Source organism: Hemitrygon akajei, chromosome 2 (assembly GCF_048418815.1).
Source record: "Hemitrygon akajei chromosome 2, sHemAka1.3, whole genome shotgun sequence".
Lineage (NCBI taxonomy): Eukaryota > Metazoa > Chordata > Chondrichthyes > Myliobatiformes > Dasyatidae > Hemitrygon > Hemitrygon akajei.
In genome coordinates this window covers 195,988,378-196,008,206 of record NC_133125.1, presented here as the reverse complement: position 1 = coordinate 196,008,206, position 19,829 = coordinate 195,988,378, and positions in this window count along the sequence as shown.

Genomic DNA, 19,829 nt, shown 5'->3' with positions numbered 1-19,829 from the left:
CTTTACCCACAGGCTCGTCTTCATTCACACTTACACCCAGTTTCATCTGAACCTCCCTCAACTTTGATCCCTCTTGTCCTCTCCCTCAGGATTTCTCCTGCCCCTTACCTTCTGTGCACCCTTCCTCAGACCTCATGTCCCCAACACTTCCCCACCCCTCCCTTTGCTGCACCCTGTGCTACCTTCCTGTGACCTCTGCGTTGGGCTCTCCTTCCCACCCGGGTGGGTGACACAGTCCTTGCTTGGGTGACAAATGATCATGTGAGCGAGGCTGAGTGATGGGGCAATGGAACAGTGAGTGAAGGAGGGGCAGAAAGAAACCCACACTCAGACATCGTGTTCATGCTCTGAACTCAGGATTCCGCCAATCCAGCTGATAAACGTTTGGATGTTCAGTTCATGGCGGTACCGCTTTCAACCAGTAGATGGGGATAGTGAGCTGTCCAAGGATCAATTTGACGGTGAACATCCCCACCTGCTGCTGGGAACCGGTACTGCAGGGGGTGCCGGGAAAAAGAAAGTCAGATTCTCTTCAGCCCTTCACCACTTCCCACCCCAGACTCACCTGGTGTATCTATCACATGTCATTTGTACTCCTTACCCTCCTCCGCCTTATTCCGACTTTAACCCCCTCCTTCCCAGTCCCGATGAAGGGAAACATCGTCTGTTTATTCCTTCCATAAATGCAGCCGTTCCCGCTGAGTTCCTCCAGCATTTTGTGTTGCTCGGGATTTCAAGCGTCTGCAGACTGTCGTCTGTCAGATCCATTTGTTGTTGTTTACTTGTTTGTTTATTTGAATCAGATGCTCAAATAACTCAAAATAAACTAAAAATACTTGACCTGTATTCCCAGATCTCTTGGTTCTGCTGCACTCCTCACTCAGGTAGGCCCTACCAAAGTGCAACATTTTGCAGTTGTCCACACTAAATTCCATCTGCCATTTTCCAGTCCGATTTCCAGCTGGACCAGATCCCACTGCAAGCTCTGTTAGTCCTCCTTGCTGTCCACTACACCCCCAATCTTGGTATCATCTGCAAATGTTCTAATCTTCAGCAATGAGCCATTTACACGGAGCCCTGCCACAAGAAAGCAGCAACCGTCATCAAGGACTCCAACCATCCACACCATGCTCTCTTCTCTCCGCTCCCATCGAACAGGACGTTCAGAACCCTTAGGTCCCACACTGCCAAGTTCGTGGACAGCTGTTACCCTACAACCATCAGGCTCTTGAACCGGCGTGGACAACTCACTCACCACAACTCTGAACCGATCCCACACCCTAGACTCACCTTCAACAACTCTTTACAAGTAATTTTTCTTCATTCCGACAGCAGTGCACACTGCCCACCGTCCCACTGTTTCAGTCTCCTGCAACGCTGCAGTCGGTGACATCAGCGAGGAAGTGGGTGGTCCACAGGGCCGCGTCCAATGGCGCGCGTCTTCCAGGCCACACCTGGAGATACTGAAACGCGGGACCACACGATGAGAACCCACTGCCCGTGGAGAACCATAGTCTGAACTGCAACTGTAGACCACTGACAGGACCCCAGCCATCTTGAAATGAAAAGAAATTAGCCTATCTGAACATATTATAAAAGTTCCATATGTACCCACACCACCCCAGGCACCCAGCACTCTCTGTGTAAGAAAAAACTTACCCCTCACATCTCCTTTGAGAATACCCCCCTCGTCTTAACTGCATGCCCTCTGGTATTAGAGATTTCAACCCTAGACAACAGATACTGTCTGTCTAGGGCAGGGGTCGGCAACCTTTACCACTGAAAGAGCCATTTGGACCCGTTCCCCACAGAAAACACTGGGAGCCACAAAACCCGTTTGACATTTAAAATGAAATAACACTGCATACAACGTTTTTTTTTTGCCTTTATGCTATGTATAAACAAACTATAATGTGTTGCATTTATGAAATCGATGAATTCCTGCAGATAAAACGAAATTACATTTCTGCATGCAACAAAAACATTTTGAACTCCGAAAAAAAGACGTTGGGTTGAAGGTTACTTTTAAGTAAAATACTCAATGTCTATTTGAGTCCTTCTTGTATTTATGAAAAACGCCGAACTTAAATTGTCCGCCGGCAGCAAACCAAAAATAACGTCAGCCAGCTGTCAACCTGAAAAATAAAAGGACTATTTCACTGAACAATGAAAAAATATGAATATACGTAAAATATTTATCATACTTGGTTAATGGGATTTCTGCTCCTGGACCTCAGCGCACAGCGTCTGCACATCAGGGCTGTATGACGTCACCTTCATCTTTACACAGGATCGCAAGCTGTCATCTGTGAGGCGTGCGCGATGTTTGTTTTTAATAAAGTTCATGTTGCAGAACACCTGCTCACATACATATGTGGATCCAAAGATCGACAGGACTCCAAGCGCATACTTTTTAATGTTTACATAAATGTCGGGGATAGCATTCCATGTTTCGAACACAAGTTTGTCCGGTTTGGGGAGGTTTTCAATATCGCTCCATTTGTGATTCTGAGCAAGAACGGCCTTCTGACGGGCAACATCTTCAAGGTCTGCTGTCAAGCGTCTAACCTTGGACACCCATATGTCTTTGTCGGCTATGTCGGCCAGTTCCATCTCAAGATCAGGTTGACTCACACCTGCCAATGCAGTCGTATTCAGTAGGGATGGATCGATGCTTAGGGGAGTGACCGGGAAGGATAATGTGTTTTTTTCCTCTCTGAACTCACAGAAGCGTTTCCCAAACGATGTTTGCATTGCGATGATTGCAGAATGTAAATACTCCGAATTTATCATGTCGTGAGCTTGTTTGAACTCTCTCAAATTGGGGAAGTGAGACAATGCGCCTTTCTGTAAATCTCTGGCAAGCACTGTCAACTTGCGCTCGAATGCCAAAACATCCTCCAACATGTGCAGGGCTGTGCGTCCTTTCCCCTGAAGAGCTGTGTTCAGCGTGTTCAGGTGCGCTGTCACGTCTACCATGAAGTGTAGCTTTTCCAGCCACTCTAGCTGTTCCAGCTCAGGAAAGGTGAACCCTTTGCTGCCCAGGAAAGTTTTCACTTCTTCCAGACACGCGACAAAGCGTTTCAGCACCTCCCCTCTGGACAGCCACCGGACTTTGTTGTGCAGCAGGAGATCAGAATATGTGCTTTCCAGCTCGTCCAGTAACAAACGGAATTGACGGTGATTTAAACTTTTTGCCATTATTTTATTGACAATCTGAATGACAACATCCATTACTTCTGTGCATTCCGGAGGAAATGTTTGAGCGCACAGTGCCTCTTGGTGCAAGATGCAGTGAAAAGTCAGCAGCTTTCTGTCCAGCGACTTCTGCAGTAAAGCCACAAATCCCTTGTGCGCTCCTGTCATACTTGGTGCCCCATCAGTAGCTACTGACACCAGGTGGGTGGTCTTTATTCCTTTGGCTCTTAAACAATTCAAGACAGCCTCACAGATGTCCTCCCCCCGTGTTTGGCCTTTTAGAGGTATCAACTCAATCATTTCTTCCTGTGGCCCGGCAGAACAGCGCTATTTGTTCAATATCACCTTTGTCTTTAGACTCGTCACAGGCAATCGAGTAGGCCACAGCTGAGTTGATGTCTTTAATTTGCTGTCTTGTGATGTCTTCTGCCATTTTTATGGTTCTGTCTTTGACAGTCCTTGCAGAGAGGGGCATATCCCTGATTTTCTGCACAATTTCACTCTTGTTTTTAAAGTCCGTGAATATATGTCCTGAAATCTTAATGAAAGACTCTTTTATATATTCACCATCTGTAAACTGCTTCCCGTGCCTGACTATTTCCTGAGCGGCAACAAAACTAGCATATGTGGTTGATTTTCCAGACTTCATCCACTTCTTGAAATGATTTTTGCTCAGATCAACCTTCCGCATCAGTTCCAAAACGGCTTTTTTTCTCTCATCTCCATCCGGATATTTTTGAGCAAAGGCTGCGTGTTTATTCTGGAAATGTCTTGCGACATTTGACTTTTTGTTGTTTGCTAGTTTCTCATTGCATATTAAGCATACCGGTAAACCAGTCTCGTCAGCAGTGAAAGCAAATGAATCTGCCCACGTATCATTAAACGTTCTGTTTTCTTCAGTCACTTTTCTTTTTCTAGAATTCTCCATAGTTAGCCTACCTTGGATCGAAAAATTAAAGAAATCGCGCACTGGCGGGTGTCAGGCATTGGCAGTGGTGACGAATATTAATAGCGACAAAAAACACGTTTTATTTAGATTGTACAAGATCACCATAATCTTCAAATTAGAATTACATTTCAAAAACTAACAAACTAACATACAATACATTTTAATTAAATACTCATCATTTATTTTCCAAAGCCACAGGGAGCCGCAGCACAGAGATGAAAGAGCCGCGGGTTGCCGACCTATGGTCTACTCTATCTGTTCCTCTCATAATCTCTATCAGATCTCCCTTCAGACTCCGTCGCTCCTGGGAAAACAACCCAGCCTCCTGTTATCGTGTTGTGTAATCCAGGCAGTTCCCTGGTAAACCTCTTCCGCATCCTCTCCAAACCCTTCCCGCGATCCCTCATGGTCTTACCTATCAGATCCTCTTCTGCTCCATGTGGAATAACCCCAGGGTCTCCAGACTATGCATGGAACGACCATCTCTCATCCCCGGACTAATTCCAGTCAAACATTTCTGCACTCTCTCTACATCCTGCACATTTTCCTTGAAGCGTGGCCCTCCTCCCCAGGACTGAATCCAATCCTCAGGGTCACAGATTCATCATCACCGCTTGCATGTGTGGTTTTGCAGCAGCAAAGTTCAAAGTGAAAGTAAACTTTATGATCAGAGTACAGACACGTCTTCACACACAACCCCGAGATTCTTCTTCTGTGGGCACACTGAGCAAATCTATAGAACAGTATGTAAACAGGATCAACGGACAACAAACCGTGCCAACGCAAATATAAATAACTAGCAATAAATAATGATCATGAAATAACAACATAAAGAATTTGTAAAATGAGACAATTGGCTGTGGGAACACCGGAAGCAGAATGAGTGTATTTATCCCCTTTTGTGAAAGAAACTGATGGTTGAGGGGTAGGAGCTGTTTTGAATGTGGTGGAGTGGCCAGTCGTGACACTTGTACCTTCTGCCTGATGGCAACAGCGAGAAAAGGGTTAAATGTGATGACATAGAAACACTATAAACTACAAAGGTAAATACAGTGTAATAAAAAGGAATAAAGAAGAAAATACAGAGGTCCGATGGGTTAGATTGTCCGGAGTCAGAGGTCTATTGTCTGCGAGTCTGAGCCAGGATGTGAGTTTGTAGTCAAGGACTGAAGGCCTAGAGGCGGCCTGTCCTGTGGCAGGCCCAGAGGCAGCCTGTCCAACACCAAGGACCAAAGGCCTAGAGGGAGCCTGACAGAGCCAAGGACTGAAGGCCTAGAGGCAGCCTGTCCAACGCCAAGGACCGAAGGCCCAGAGGAAGCCTGTCCAACACCAAGGACCAAAGGCCTAGAGAGAGCCTGACAGAGCCAAGGACTGAAGGCCTAGAGGTGCCCTGTCCTGTGGTTGGAAGTGTGTGTGTGAGAGAGAGGGTGGGAAAGAGGTTTGTTCTGTTGTTGTGGTCTTGTTTTTGTTGTGTTGTTGTTCTGACCGTTCTGGGCACCCTATGGCGGAATGTGTGGTGATACTTTCGAGCTGTCTCAACAAATCCTCGGTTGTGTTGGTCTTTAAACAAAGGACACACATCTCTGTAAGTTTTGATGTAGGTGTGATAAAAAGAATCGGAATCTGAATCGTTCATGGGCTCACGGACATTGTGTTCATATAGGACCGTTCAAAGATCTGATGGAGGAGGGGAAGAAGCTGTTTCTGAATCATTGAGTGTGGATCCTCAGGGTTCTGATAGATAGATAGATAGATAGATAGATAGATAGATAGATAGATAGATAGATAGATAGATAGATAGATAGATAGATAGATAGATAGATAGATAGATAGATAGATAGATAGATAGATACTTTATTCATCCCCATGGGGAAATTCAACTTTTTTCCAATGTCCCATGCACTTGTTGTAGCAAAACTAATTACATACAATACTTAACTCAGTAAAAAAATATGATATACATCTAAATCACTATCTCAAAAAGCATTAATAATAGCTTTTAAAAAAGTTCTTAAGTCCTGGCGGTAGAATTGTAAAGCCTAATGGCATTGGGGAGTATTGACCTCTTCATCCTGTCTGAGGAGCATTGCATCGATAGTAACCTGTCGCTGAAACTGCTTCTCTGTCTCTGGATGGTGCTATGTAGAGGATGTTCAGAGTTATCCATAATTGACCGTAGCCTACTCAGCGCCCTTCGCTCAGCTACCGATGTTAAACTCTCCAGTACTTTGCCCACGACAGAGCCCGCCTTCCTTACCAGCTTATTAAGACGTGAGACGTCCCTCTTCTTAATGCTTCCTCCCCAACACGCCACCACAAAGAAGAGGGCACTCTCCACAACTGACCTATAGAACATCTTCAGCATCTCACTACAGACATTGAATGACGCCAACCTTCTTAGGAAGTACAGTCGACTCTGTGCCTTCCTGCACAAGGCATCTGTGTTGGCAGTCCAGTCTAGCTTCTCGTCTAACTGTACTCCCAGATACTTGTAGGTCTTAACCTGCTCCACACATTCTCCATTAATGATCACTGGCTCCATATGAGGCCTAGATCTCCTAAAGTCCACCACCATCTCCTTGTTCTTGGTGATATTGAGACGCAGGTAGTTTGAGTTGCACCATATCACAAAGTCCTGTATCAGTTTCCTATACTCCTCCTCCTGTCCATTCCTGACACACCCCACTATGGCCGTGTCATCAGCGAACTTCTGCACATGGCAGGACTCCGAGCCTCTTCTCCAAGAGGTCTTGGGCAATCAGTGACACAAGAGATTCTGGAGACACTGGGAATTCAGAACAACTCACACACAAAATACTACAACAGAAATTTTATTGTTTTCTTTATTTTTCTGTAAATGCCGGCATTAAATTGAATTTCAAGGTGGTATACGGTAACATACAGGTACTTTGACAATGAATGTTACTGAACTTTGAGTGCTGGTACTGAGAGCAACACAGAGCCAACCCCAACACCCTGGCCAATGTTAATCACACAAACAACACCAAACTAAAGAGCCATTCTGGATGTTTTCAGCTTGTTATGCATGAACACACAAGTTTCTGCAGATACTGGAAATCCAGAGTAACACTCACAAAATGGAGTGTTCTGTGTGATGAGAAAACCAGATGGAGATAGGGTCCAGAGCTGACCCCCTCCCCTATGAACTATGCTGTTAAAGAGAGAGAGAGATGAAGAACAGAGGGAGAGGCATCTGATACAGATAAGAGAGAGAGAGAGAGAGAGAGAGAGACATGATTTAGTATTATGGCTTCTTCACTGATTATTTACCTTTTGCTGCAAGGACACTGCTTTGCTCGTTAACATCCCTGCGGAGACAGCAGGGACTGGCCAGTTGGATGGTCATGGATGGCTGGTACCCCGTCAGGGGAGATAAAAGACGGGTCTGCTGAGACACCGGCAGACACGCCACGAGACACTGCAAGAGTGTTGTGCACCCACAGGAAGGTGGGGGCTTGGAGGACCGAATCGGGAGATCAGTCACAAAGCTCACAGTGTGACGGCAGGACCGGTGGGGACTTGTGTGTGTGTCCACTCATGCCAGAGTGACGAGTCCACCACAGAAGAACGGTCTGACCGAGAACGGAGGGGTCATAACCAAATGACCACAACGATACAACGGAACAAGAAGACAACAGAAGGTTTGTCTGCTGCATCTGCTCACATCTCTCTCTCTCTCTCTATCTCTTTCTCTCTCGCTCTCTCTCTCTCTCTCTATCTCTCTCTCTCTCTATCTCTCTCTCGCTCTCTCTATATCTCTCTCTCTATCTCTCTCTTTCTCTCTCGCTCTCTCTCTCTCCCTCTCTCTCTATCTCTCTCTCTCGCTCTCTCTATCTCTCTCTCTCCCTCTCTCTTTCTCGCTCTCTCTCTCTCTCCCTCTCTCTCTATCTCTCTTTCTCGCTCGCTCTATCTCTCTCTCTCGCTCTATCTCTCTCTCTCTCTCTCTCTCTCTCTCTCTCTCTCTCTCTCTCTCTCTCTCTCTCTCTCTCTCTCTCTCTCACGTCACAACAGCAACTACCTCAACCCAAACTGAACTGAAATGAACTCTGCATTAGTTTAAGACTATTCATTTACCCCTAGACTACGATAGAGCTTGGTTTTGATTCTTATTCCTACACTTCTGTTTTTATTATTGCTAACCTGTTTTATATGTATATTTGCATTTTTGATACTGTATTACTTAGTTTACTAATAAACACCTTTAGTTACAGTACCACCAGACTCCAACATACCATTCCATTTCTGCAGGTTTGTTAGCCCAGTGACGGGGTACGTAACAGGAGGAACTCAGCAGGTCGGGCAGCATCTTTGGAGTCAAATTAAGACTCGGCTTTTCAGGTCGAGACCATTCATCAGTGTGCGATGATTTGAGATACTGATGAAGGGTCTCGGCCCAAAATATCGACTATTTATTTCTCTCCATAAATACAGCACAGTACAGGTGCTTCACCTAATGATGGAGTGCTGACATTTTAGCCTGCTCTACCATAAACATAACCCTTCCTTCCACATAGCTCTCCACTTTTCCTTCATCCTCGTGCTTGTCTGAGCATCTTAAATGCCCCGAATGTATCTGCCTCCCCCACCACCCTTGCAGAGCGTTCCACGCACCCACCACTCTCTGTGTAAAAATCTACCGCTGACAACCCCCCCAGACCTTCCTCCATTCTTCTTAAAATGATGCCCCCTCGTATTAGCCATTGCTGACCTGGGAAATACGTCCTATGGTTTATGCTGACTGCCCTCCAGGTGAAAACACTGTCCCTCAGATTCCTGTTAACTCTTACCCATCTCACAAGAGTTCGAACCTTATCACTATTGACTAAGGATGTAATATCAACTAAATCTTGCCTTAAGTAAACACTAGCATCGGCGACAGTGACATTTTTACAGGATTGTTGTAAAAATCCACCCAATTCGGGTGTCACGGTAGCCCAGTCGTTAACGTAACACTATTTCAGAGCCTGTGCCCGGGGTCAATTCCTGCTGCTGTCTGTAAGGAGTTTGTAGATTCTTCCTGTGACCGTGTGTGTTTCCTCCGGATGCTCCGGTTTCCTCCCTCATTCCAACGATGTATAGGTTGGGGTCGGTAAGTTGTGGACGTGCTGTGTTGAGGCCAGAAGAGTGGTGACTCTCGCCGGGAGCACAGCCTCAGAATGTGTTGGTGACCGACACAAACGACCCATTTCACTGTATGTTTCAGTGTGACAGGCAAAGCCAATTTAAATTCACAAATGCTGTTCAGGGAGGACAGCTGCCTTCCTTACCCCCTCTGGACTGGACGAGACTTCAGATTCTTGGCAATATCACCGTCCCAGAGTTTCCCCCGCTACGCTGATCGTCAAGCCACCCGACCCAGGAGTGAAGGATGAGGGACAAAATGGGCCAGGGAAGGGAACCGATCGTCCCTGGAGTACAACAGTAAGACACTTTGAAAAGCAGCTGACTGGAAACTGGCTGTCAAAGAGTGAAGAGCAAATTTAGGTCAACAGGTTTTGAAGGAAGTCAAGTTTCAGAATGAGAAGGCAACGGGATAGAATGACAGTCGTGTGTTACCAGACTTAACCCACACAAGGCGCTGTAATGATTAACAAATGGAATGCCAGGTTATTGGGTGAGACAGGGGACAAGAGAAAAATATATCAGCACTATGCGTGGGGGTGGGGGAGACTGGTGAATCATATCTCTTCCGAAAGAGATGACAGGTGAGCAAGGCAGGAAAGCTGAGAGCAAAAGCTGTGAACAGAAACTCTGGCAGGGAAATGACAAACAATGGGAACGTCTCCGCAGCTGAGCGATAGAGACTTGGTTCCAATTCTGCTCACTGCACTTTAGGAAGACAGGATTTCCCAGTGTGGGTCAAGAACTAGAATCAGAATCAGGTTTATTATCGCTGACATATGTTGTGAAATTTATTGGTCTGCAGCAGCAGGAGAGCGCAGTAAATAATTTAACTGTACGTTACAATAAGAAATAAATCCGTGGTGCAGAGTAGTGAGACTGCTGATGGTCCATTCAGAAATGTGATGGTGGAAAGAACAAAGTGTCCCGAAAACATCAAATGTGTCTTCAGGCTCCTGTACCTTCCCCTGATGGCATCGGAGAACTTGTCCTGGATGGCGAGGATTTTAATGATGGACTCCACACTCTGGAGGCAGCCTCATTTGAAGATCTCCATAATGGTGGGGAGGCTAGTGCCACGATGGAGCCGGCTGAGTTTTCAAACCTCTGTGATGGTTTCCGATCCCGTGCAATGGTACCTCACACTGTGGGTATGTGACTGGAATGAATGCTCCCTACAGGACATGTGTGGAGTGAGGGATTTTGATTGTGCGAAAAGACTGGGGAGGAGGGAAGAGGGCTGTCCTCCAAGCAAAGAGAGATCAGGTGAAGTCCTGCCGAATTTATTGTGGTGTGTACAAGGCATCGTTACAGTCTGGAGGCACGACAGGCTGCAGATGCTGGAATCCAGAGCAACACACAAAATGCTGGAGGAATGTCAGTGGGCCAGGCGGTATCTGTGGAGGGAAACAGGCAGTCCAGTTCTGTTCAGAGGAAGGGTTTTGAGGGGAAATAATGACTGTCCATCTCCCTTCATAGATGCTGCCTGACCCCTAACCCTGCTGAGGAATCAGACACCCCACCATCTCCAGCAGCTCATGTGTTGCAATGAAACACTTTCAGCAGCAATACAGGCACAGACAATGGCAGAAAACTTAAATTCTGCATCAGGTTTACAAAGCAGTGAAGGAAGTGTGCTAGAAAGGACGAGGGGAGAGTGAACGGAGGAGTTTCACACCATGAACGGTTTAACAGAGGATAGTTAACAGAAGACCAGGCAGTAAACAGTTTAATGGGGGTGGGGGGAATGGTGGAAGTGAAGGAAATGAATTCTGTGCTAAACACGAAACAGCAGAACCTCACTTCGGGAAGTCTGATCACCTGTCTGTACTTCTACTCCCTGAGTACAGGCCGAGACTGAAGACTGCAGCACCAGCAGTGAGGACCAAGAAGGTTTGGACAAGGGAAGCACAGGTGCGTCTACAGGACTGCTTTGAATTGGTGGACTGGACTGTATTCAGGGATCCATCTTCGAATCCAGATGAGTCTGCCGCAGTTGTTTAATGCCGGCTTCATTAAAACCTGTGTGGATGAGTGTGTGCCTATTAAAATTTGCCGTACATTTCCAAACCAAAAGCCGTGGACGAACCAGGAGGTATGTCGTCTGCTGAGGGCTAGATCTGTGGAATGAGTCTTGGCAACCCAGGTCTGAACCAGAAAGCCAGTCTGACTTGTGGAGGGCTGTTTCAAGAGTGACGAAACAATTCCGAGCAAAGTTGTAGGCAACATCGGATGCATGGCAACTCTGGCAGGGTTCGCAGGACATTACTTCCTACAAAGTGAAACCCCATTGTATGACTGGCATCGATGCTTCACTACCAGATGAGCTCAACGCCTTCTATGCCCGCTTTGAAAGGTGCACCTGGTGACTCTGTGATCTCTGTCTCGGAGGCCGATGTCAGGCTGGCTTTCCGGAGGGAGAACCCTCGCCAGGCAGCAGGCCCTGTTGGACTACCTGGTCATGCTCTGAAAACTTGTGCCAACCAACTGGCAGGTACATTTTCAACCTCTCATTGCTATGGTGCGAAGTTTCCACCTGCTTCAAAAGGGCAACAATTATACCAGTGCCCAAGAAGAGTAGTGTGAGCTGCCTTAATGACTATCGTCCAGTAGCACTCACATCGACAGTGACTGAGTGGTTGGCCGTGGCTAGATTCAACTCCTGCCACAGCAAGGACCTGGACCTGCTGTAATTTGCCTATCGCCACAATAGGTCTACAGCACCCACAATCTCAATGGCTCTCCACATGGCCTTGGATCACCCGGACAATACAAATACCTCCGTCAGGATGCTGTTCATTCACTGTAGCTCAGCGTTTAACACCATCATTCCTACAGTCCTGATCAATAAGCTACGGAACCTGAGTCTCTGTATCTCCCTCTGCATCTGGATCATTGACTTCCAAACTGGAAGACAACAATATGTGCGGATTGGTAATAATATCTCCACCTCGCTGACGATCAACGCTGGCACACAACAGGGACGTGTGCTCACCCACAGCTCTACTTTCTCTGTGTGGCTGGGTAAAGCTCAAATGCCATCTATGAATTTGCTGATGATAGAACCATTGTTGGTAGGATCTCAGGTGGTGACGAGAAGGAGTACAGGAGTGAGATATTCCAGCTAGTTGAGTGGAGTTATAGCAACAACCTTGCACTCAACGTCAGTAAGACCAAAGAACTGATTGTGGACTTCAGAAAGGGTAGGACGAGGGAACATGAACCAATCCTCATAGAGGGATCAGAAGCGGAGAGAGTGAGCAATTGGCTCCTGGGTGTCAGCTCTCTGAAGATCTAATCTGGTCTAACCAGAACAGGAGCTATTTTTCATTGGGATTTTGAGGAGATTTGGTTTGTCACCTAAACCAGTTGAAAACTTCTATAGATGTACCATGGAGAGCATTTTGACGGGCTGCATCACTGTCTGGATTGGGGACGGTGTGACTGCATGGGATCAAAAGCAGCTACATAAAGTTGTAGAATTAGTCAGCTCCATCTTGGCTACTAGCCTCCATGGTATTCAAAACATTTTCAAGGAGCGGTGCCTCAGAAAGGCAGCGTCCATCATTATGGACCCCCATCACCCAGGACATGTCCTCTTCTCCTCGTTACCATCAGGAGGGAGGTACGGAAGCATGAGGGCACACACTCAGTGATTCAGGAACAGTTTCTGCCCCTCTCCCATTCGATTCCTAAATGGACACTGACCCTGTGAACACTACCTCAACTTTTTAATAGAATTGCTTTTGCACAATTTTTAATCTAGTCAATATTATCTGGATAGACAGGGTCTGATTAGGAATAGTCAGCATGGATTTGTGTGTGGAAGGTCATGTTTGACTAATCTTATTGAATTTTTTGAAGAGGTTACGAAGAAAGTTGACGAGGGTAAAGTAATGGATGTTGTCTATATGGACTTCAGTAAAGCCTTTGACAAGGTTATTTAGGAAGTTTCAATCGTTAGGTATTAATATTGAAGTAGTAAAATGGATTCAACAGTGGCTGGATGGGAGATGCCACAGAGTAGTGGTGGATAACTGTTTGTCAGGTTGGAGGCTGGTGACTAGTGGTGTGCCTCAGGGATCTGTACTGGGTCCAATGTTGTTTGTCATATACATTAATGATCTGGATGATGGGGTGGTAAATTGGATTAGTAAGTATGCAGATGATACTAAGGTAGGTGGTGTTGTGGATAATGAAGCAGGTTTTCAAAGCTTGCAGAGAGATTTAGGCCTTTTGAAGAGTGGGCTGAACGATGGCAAATGGAGTTTAATGCTGATAAGTGTGAGGTCCTACATTTTGGTAGGAATAATCCAAATAGGACATACATTGTAAATGGTAGGGCATTGAAGAATGCAGTAGAACAGAGTGATCTAGGAATAATGGTGCATAGTTCCCTGAAGGTGGAATCTCATGTGGATAGGGTGGTGACGAAAGCTTTTGGTATGCTGGCCTTTATGAATCAGTGCATTGAGTATAGGAGTTGGGATGTAATGTTAAAATTGTACAAGGCAGTGGTAAGGCCGAATTTGGAGTGTTGTGTACAGTTCTGGTCACCAAATTATAGGAAAGATATCAACACAATAGAGAGAGTACAGAGAAGATTTACTAGAATGTTACCTGGGTTTCAGCACCTAAGTTACAGGGAAAGGCTGAACAAGTTAGTTCTTTATTCTTTGGAGTGTAGAAGGTTGAGGGGGGACTTGATAGAGGAATTTAAAATTATGAGGGGGTTAGATAGAGTTGATGTGGTTAGGCATTTTCCACTGAGAGTAGGGGAGATTGAAACAAGAGGACATGATCTGAGAATTAGGGGGCAAAAGTTTAAGGGTAACACGAGAGGGAATTTCTTTACTCAGAGAGTGGTAGCTGTGTGGAGTACTGAGCTTCCAGTAGAAATGGTAGAGGCAGGTTCGGTATTGTCATTTAAAGTAAAATTGGATAGGAATATGGACAGGAAAGGAATGGAGGGTTATGGGATGAGTGAGGTCGGTGGGATTAGGTGAAAGTAAGCGTTCAGCGTGGACTAGAAGGGCCGAGATGACCTGTTCCCGTGCTATAATTGTTATACGGTTTTTTGGTTATACGTATACTGTAATTGATTTACTTATTTATTTACTTATTAGCTTTTGTTCTTCTGTATGATCTATTGCATTGAACTGCTGCTGCTAAGTTAACAATTTCACAACACATGCCGATGATAATAAACCTGATTTGATTCTGATTCCTTCCTCGGTTTAGCGATCTGTCTGTGTATGAGTGGGCCACAAGTACCTCATTTCGACTTTCTTCTGGGCAGTCGGTGGGCAGTTAATGTTGGCCCAGCTACCAATGCCCACATTCCAGCCGAGTTACAGCATTGTGTTCTGCTCTTCCTGCAGTACCGGTTCCCAGCAGCAGGTGGGGGTCCTGCACCGTGAAACGAGAAACAAGGGAAAATCCGCAGTGCTGGAAATTGTTAACCTCTCTCTCTCCCAGTGTGGAGCACCTTCCTGCTTCAAATTATCCTCCATCGTCCCTGTACCAAACAAGACCAAGGTAACAAGCCCGAACGACTAACGTCCTGTTGCACTCACCTCAATGATAAGCAAATGCTTTGAGAGTTTGCTCAAGGACTACATCTACAGCTTGCTACCACCCACCGGACCCCCTACAATTCACAACCGATCAACAGATGATGCAATAGCCACTGCTCGACATACCGTCCTTACGTATCTGGAGAAGAATGATGCTTATGTGAGAATGCTGTTCTTGGACTACAGCATTCAACACAATTCCCTCCAGGCTCGACAGGCAGCTCAGAAACCTCTGCCTTGTGCATCTGGATCCTGGACTTCCTGTCAGATCGCCAGCAGCTCCCTCACCTCCACCCCTCCGACTCTCAACACACGAGCTCCTCAGGGCTGTGTCGACACCCACAGCTCCAATCTGCTGATTAAATTTGCTGACGACACGACATTGATTGGCCTAATCTCAAACAATAGCGAGGTGACCTACAGGGTAGGAGTCATCTCTCTGATACAGTGGTGTCAAGAAAACAACCTCTCCCTTAATGTCACAAAAACAAAGGAGCTGGTTGTGGATTACAGGAGGGATGGAGACGGGCTAACCCCTATTGAATCACTGGATCTGGGGTTGAGAGGGTAAACAGCTTCAAGTTCTTCAGCATCCACGTCACCGAGGAACTCACGTGGTCTGTACACAACAGCACCTCTTTCACCTCAGACGGTTGAGGAAGTTCGGTAGGGGTCCCCAAATCCTAAGAACTTTCTGCAGGGGCACAATTGAGAGAATCCTGACTGGTATATGGGAACTGTACCTCTCTTAATCGCAGGATTCGGCAGAGAGAGGTGCCGACAGCCCAGCACATCCGTACGTGTGAACTTCCCATGATTCAGGACATTTACAAGGACAGGTGTGTAAAAAGGGCCCGTAGGATCACTGGGGACACAAGTCACCCTGATCACAATCTAATCCAGCTGCCACCATCCGGGAAACGGTACCACAGCATAAACCCCAGGACCAACAGGCTCCAGTGCAGCTTCTCCCATCGGGCCATCAAACATCACACTGACTGTTCTGTTCATTATAAATTACTATGATTGCACATTGAGACGGAGATTTTTACTCCACATGTATGTGAAGGATGTCAGAAATAAAGTCATTTCAATTCAATCCGAGCAACACACACAAAATGCTGGAGAAACTCAGCAGGGCAGGCAGCATCTACGAAAAAAAGTACAGTCGACATTTCGGGCCGAGACTCTTCAGCAGGACTGGAGAAAAAAACATGAGGAATCAGTCAAAAGGTGGTGGGGGGTCGGGGGGAGAGAAACACGAGGTGATGGGTGAAACTATGTTCCCAATCTATGTCGGGTCTCACCGATGTACAGGCCACACCAGAGGCACCAAACACAGTGTATGACCCCACCTGACACACAGGTGAAGTGTCGCCCCACCTGGAAGTGCCAGGAGGGAGTTCAGTGGGAAGGGACGAATGGATGTGAGTCGTGTAGGGAGTGATCCCTGCTGAAAGCAGAAAGTGGGGGAGAGGGAAAGATGTGCTTGGTGGTGGGATCCTGTTGGAGACGGTGGAAATTACAGAAATTATTAAGAGTGAGGACAAGTTCCGCTAGACGGAGGAGAGTGGTGGTGGAAGGGAACTGGTTGGGACGGGTGTCCAGAAAGAAAGAGAGAGCTCTGAGACCTTCCTGCTGGTGGATGAAGGTGTACAAGGACTGGACATCCACAGTGAAAATAAGATGCTCGGGGCCAGGGAACGTGAAATCATTGAAAGATCCAGAGTCTGCGAAGTCACTGAGGGTTCACTCCATCCTGTGACAGTGACCCCTGACCCTCAACTCCTCCGACAGGGGAAACATCCTCCCTGCATCCTGTCTGTTGAGCCCTGAACGATTTTGCGCTTCCCCGAGATCTCCTCTCATTCTTCTAAACAGGAGAATGTTATGTTCTCTGAGAACATACAACAGTACAGCACAGGAACAGGCACAGAAACTGAAATTTCTGATGTGGACTGTGAAGTTTGTCTAAAGTTACAACAGGACCTCAATCAACTGGGAATATGGGCAAAGGAATGGCAGAAAGAATTCAAAATAGAAATGGGCAAAGTGACAACAGTACATTACAGCACAGGAACAGGCACAGAAACTGAAATTTTCGGAATATACACAGTGAATGTCAGGGCCCTGGGGAGTGTTGTAGAATAGAAACACCCAGGGGAACAAGTACATAGTTCCTGAGAGTAGAGACACAGGTAGATGGTGTAGTGAAGAAGGGGTCTGGTACACTGGCCTTCATCGATCGGGGATTAAGTACATGAGATGGTTTGTCGTGTTACAGCTGTACAAGACATTGGGGAGACCACACTCAGAGTACTGGGTGCAGTTCTGGTCACCGAGCTGTAGAAAGGATGACATTCAGCTGGAATGTGTGCAGACAAGATTCACAGGAATGTTACCGGGGCTCAAGGGCTTCAGGAGAATCTGGATCGACTTGGACTGTTTTCCTGAAGCAAAGGAGACTGAGGGTGGACATTATTGCGATTGATGAAATTCTGCAGGACTGTGATGAGGTCGATGGTCACAGTCTTTCCTCAGGAGAGGGGAGTTTAAAACTAGAGGATATAGAGTTAAGCTCAGAGGGTAAAGATTAGCAGGGGACCTGAGTGGCAAATTTTCCACACAGACGGTGGTCGGTAAATGGGATGAGCTGCCGGAGGAAATGGTAGAGGCCGATAGAATTGAAACATTTTTAGGACATTTGGATTGAAAACGTTTAGAGGAATGCTGGCCAAATGCTGTCAAATGGGACGTGCTGAGGAAGCCACCTTGGTTGTCAGGGACATGTTACGTCAAAGGGCCGGTGTGTGTGCTGTCACCTCCATTAGTCTCATTAGGAAGAGTGGGACCTCACATCAGAGCAGGGCTGTACAGGGGGGAAGTCAGGAAGTTTTCCTGCATCCGTGTTTGAGTAATCCCAGTGTATCCAACACCTCACAATCTTCTGCTGCATCAAGATCCCCCATTTCAGTGTCGAAGATATTTGCCTGACAATTTAAATAATCGATATTTAATCACCTTTCCACCCTCCTGCTTTACACCTCTATTTATTCCCCGGACCCTTCTATCCTCCCTCTGGTCAGTCTGTACACTGCTCTGAAGAACATCAGAAACAGAAGCAAGGAGGCCATTCAGCCCCTCACACCTGCTCTCCCATTAGACATGATCAATACCACTTCCCTGTGCTCATGCTGTTTCTACTGATTCACGTTGTATCCAAAACTCTATCCACGTCTCTCCTCAACATAGTTAATGTGTAAATGTGCAGAGCCCTGTTAGATTGTGAGCTGTGTAAATACATTTATTCACCTCTGAATGGTCGTCCCCTCACTGTGTCTCCTCCTCCTGACACCGCCGTTACCAGAAACATCATCCCTGCATCAACCTGGGGAGCCTGGAGTAAATCTCAGACTCTCTCTCGGTCTCCACCATACACAAATACACACAGGGGCTTCACCATTTACATTTCTCCATTGCGTCAATGACCAACACAGTCTGCCCGAGGATTGTGCTGGGATCAGCCTGCATGTGTTGCCACACTTCCGGCTCCAAAATATCATGTCCACGTCTCTCTCACCTTCACCGTATCTCTCCGGGTAGTTCCAACCTGAGCATCGATGTCTCTAATGGTCCACTCCCCTCTCCTATCACATTCCTCCTTCTTTATCCCCCTTCCAGATGAAATTACACTGCACTCCCATTTTTTCTTCAATCAGATGCTGGAAGAACTAAAACAAAACAGAAATTACTTGAAACCCACAACAGAGCAGGCAGTGTTTGAATCAATTCCGGGAGAGGTCACCGACGTGGAACGTGAAACCTGTTCCTCTCTCCACAGATCCTGACCAACCTGCCGTGTTTTTCCAGCATTTCCTGCATATAAACTGGGTCCAAAACTGAATATCTGAATCAAAGTAGAGATCCAGACTCTATTTGCCTCGTAAATTAGAGGAACAGCTCCCCATTTTCCGTCAGGGTGATTGGCAACCTGGCAGCATCAACATCGAACTTTCAAACTTCTGGAAGTCGTTCCCTGTCACTTTTCCTGTTTAATTGTCTCTCTCCTCCTGCTCCACCAGCCCCATCACCCTCTCTCTTTCCCCTCCTTCCCCACCCTCTCCATCTGTCCATCACCCACATACTCCCCCCCACCCTCTCCATCTGCCCATCACCCACACACTCCTCCCCACCCTCTCCATCTGCCCATCACCCACACACTCCTCCCCACCTCTCCATCTACCCATCACCCACACACTCCTCCCCCACCCTCTCCATCTACCCATCCCCCACACTCCTCCCCACCCTCTCCATCTGCTCATCACCCTCACACTCCTCCCCACCTCTCCATCTGCCCATCACCCACACATTCCTCCCCACCCTCTCCATCTGCCAATCACCCACACCCTCCTCCCCACCCTCTCCATCTGCTCATCACCCTCACACTCCTCCCCACCTCTCCATCTACCCATCCCCCACACTCCTCCCCACCCTCTCCATCTGCCGATCACCCACTCTCCTCCTGACCCTCTCCATCTGCCCATCACCCTCACACTCATCCCCACCCTCTACATCTGCCGATCACCCACTCTCCTCCTGACCCTCTCCATCTGCCCATCTCCCACACACTCCTCCCCACCTCCCTCCCTTTACTCCGGGGTCACTTTCCCCTCCTGTCAGATTCCAAAATCTTCAGCCCTTTGTCACTGACAGCTCTCACCTCCCAATTTCTGACACATTTCCACCCGTCCCTCATCTATCACCCCTCCCTCAGGTATTACCCCTCACCTGGATCCACCCCTCACCTGCCCATTTCCCTCCATAGATGTTGCCTGACACGGTGGGAGACCCAGGCGCTTTGTGTGTTACCACCACAACATGTCCCGTGTTACCAAGATTAACCCTGACCTCCCTCTCCCAGTCAGCACCACCACCACTTGCCCCAGTTACCCTGTCAGTCCCGG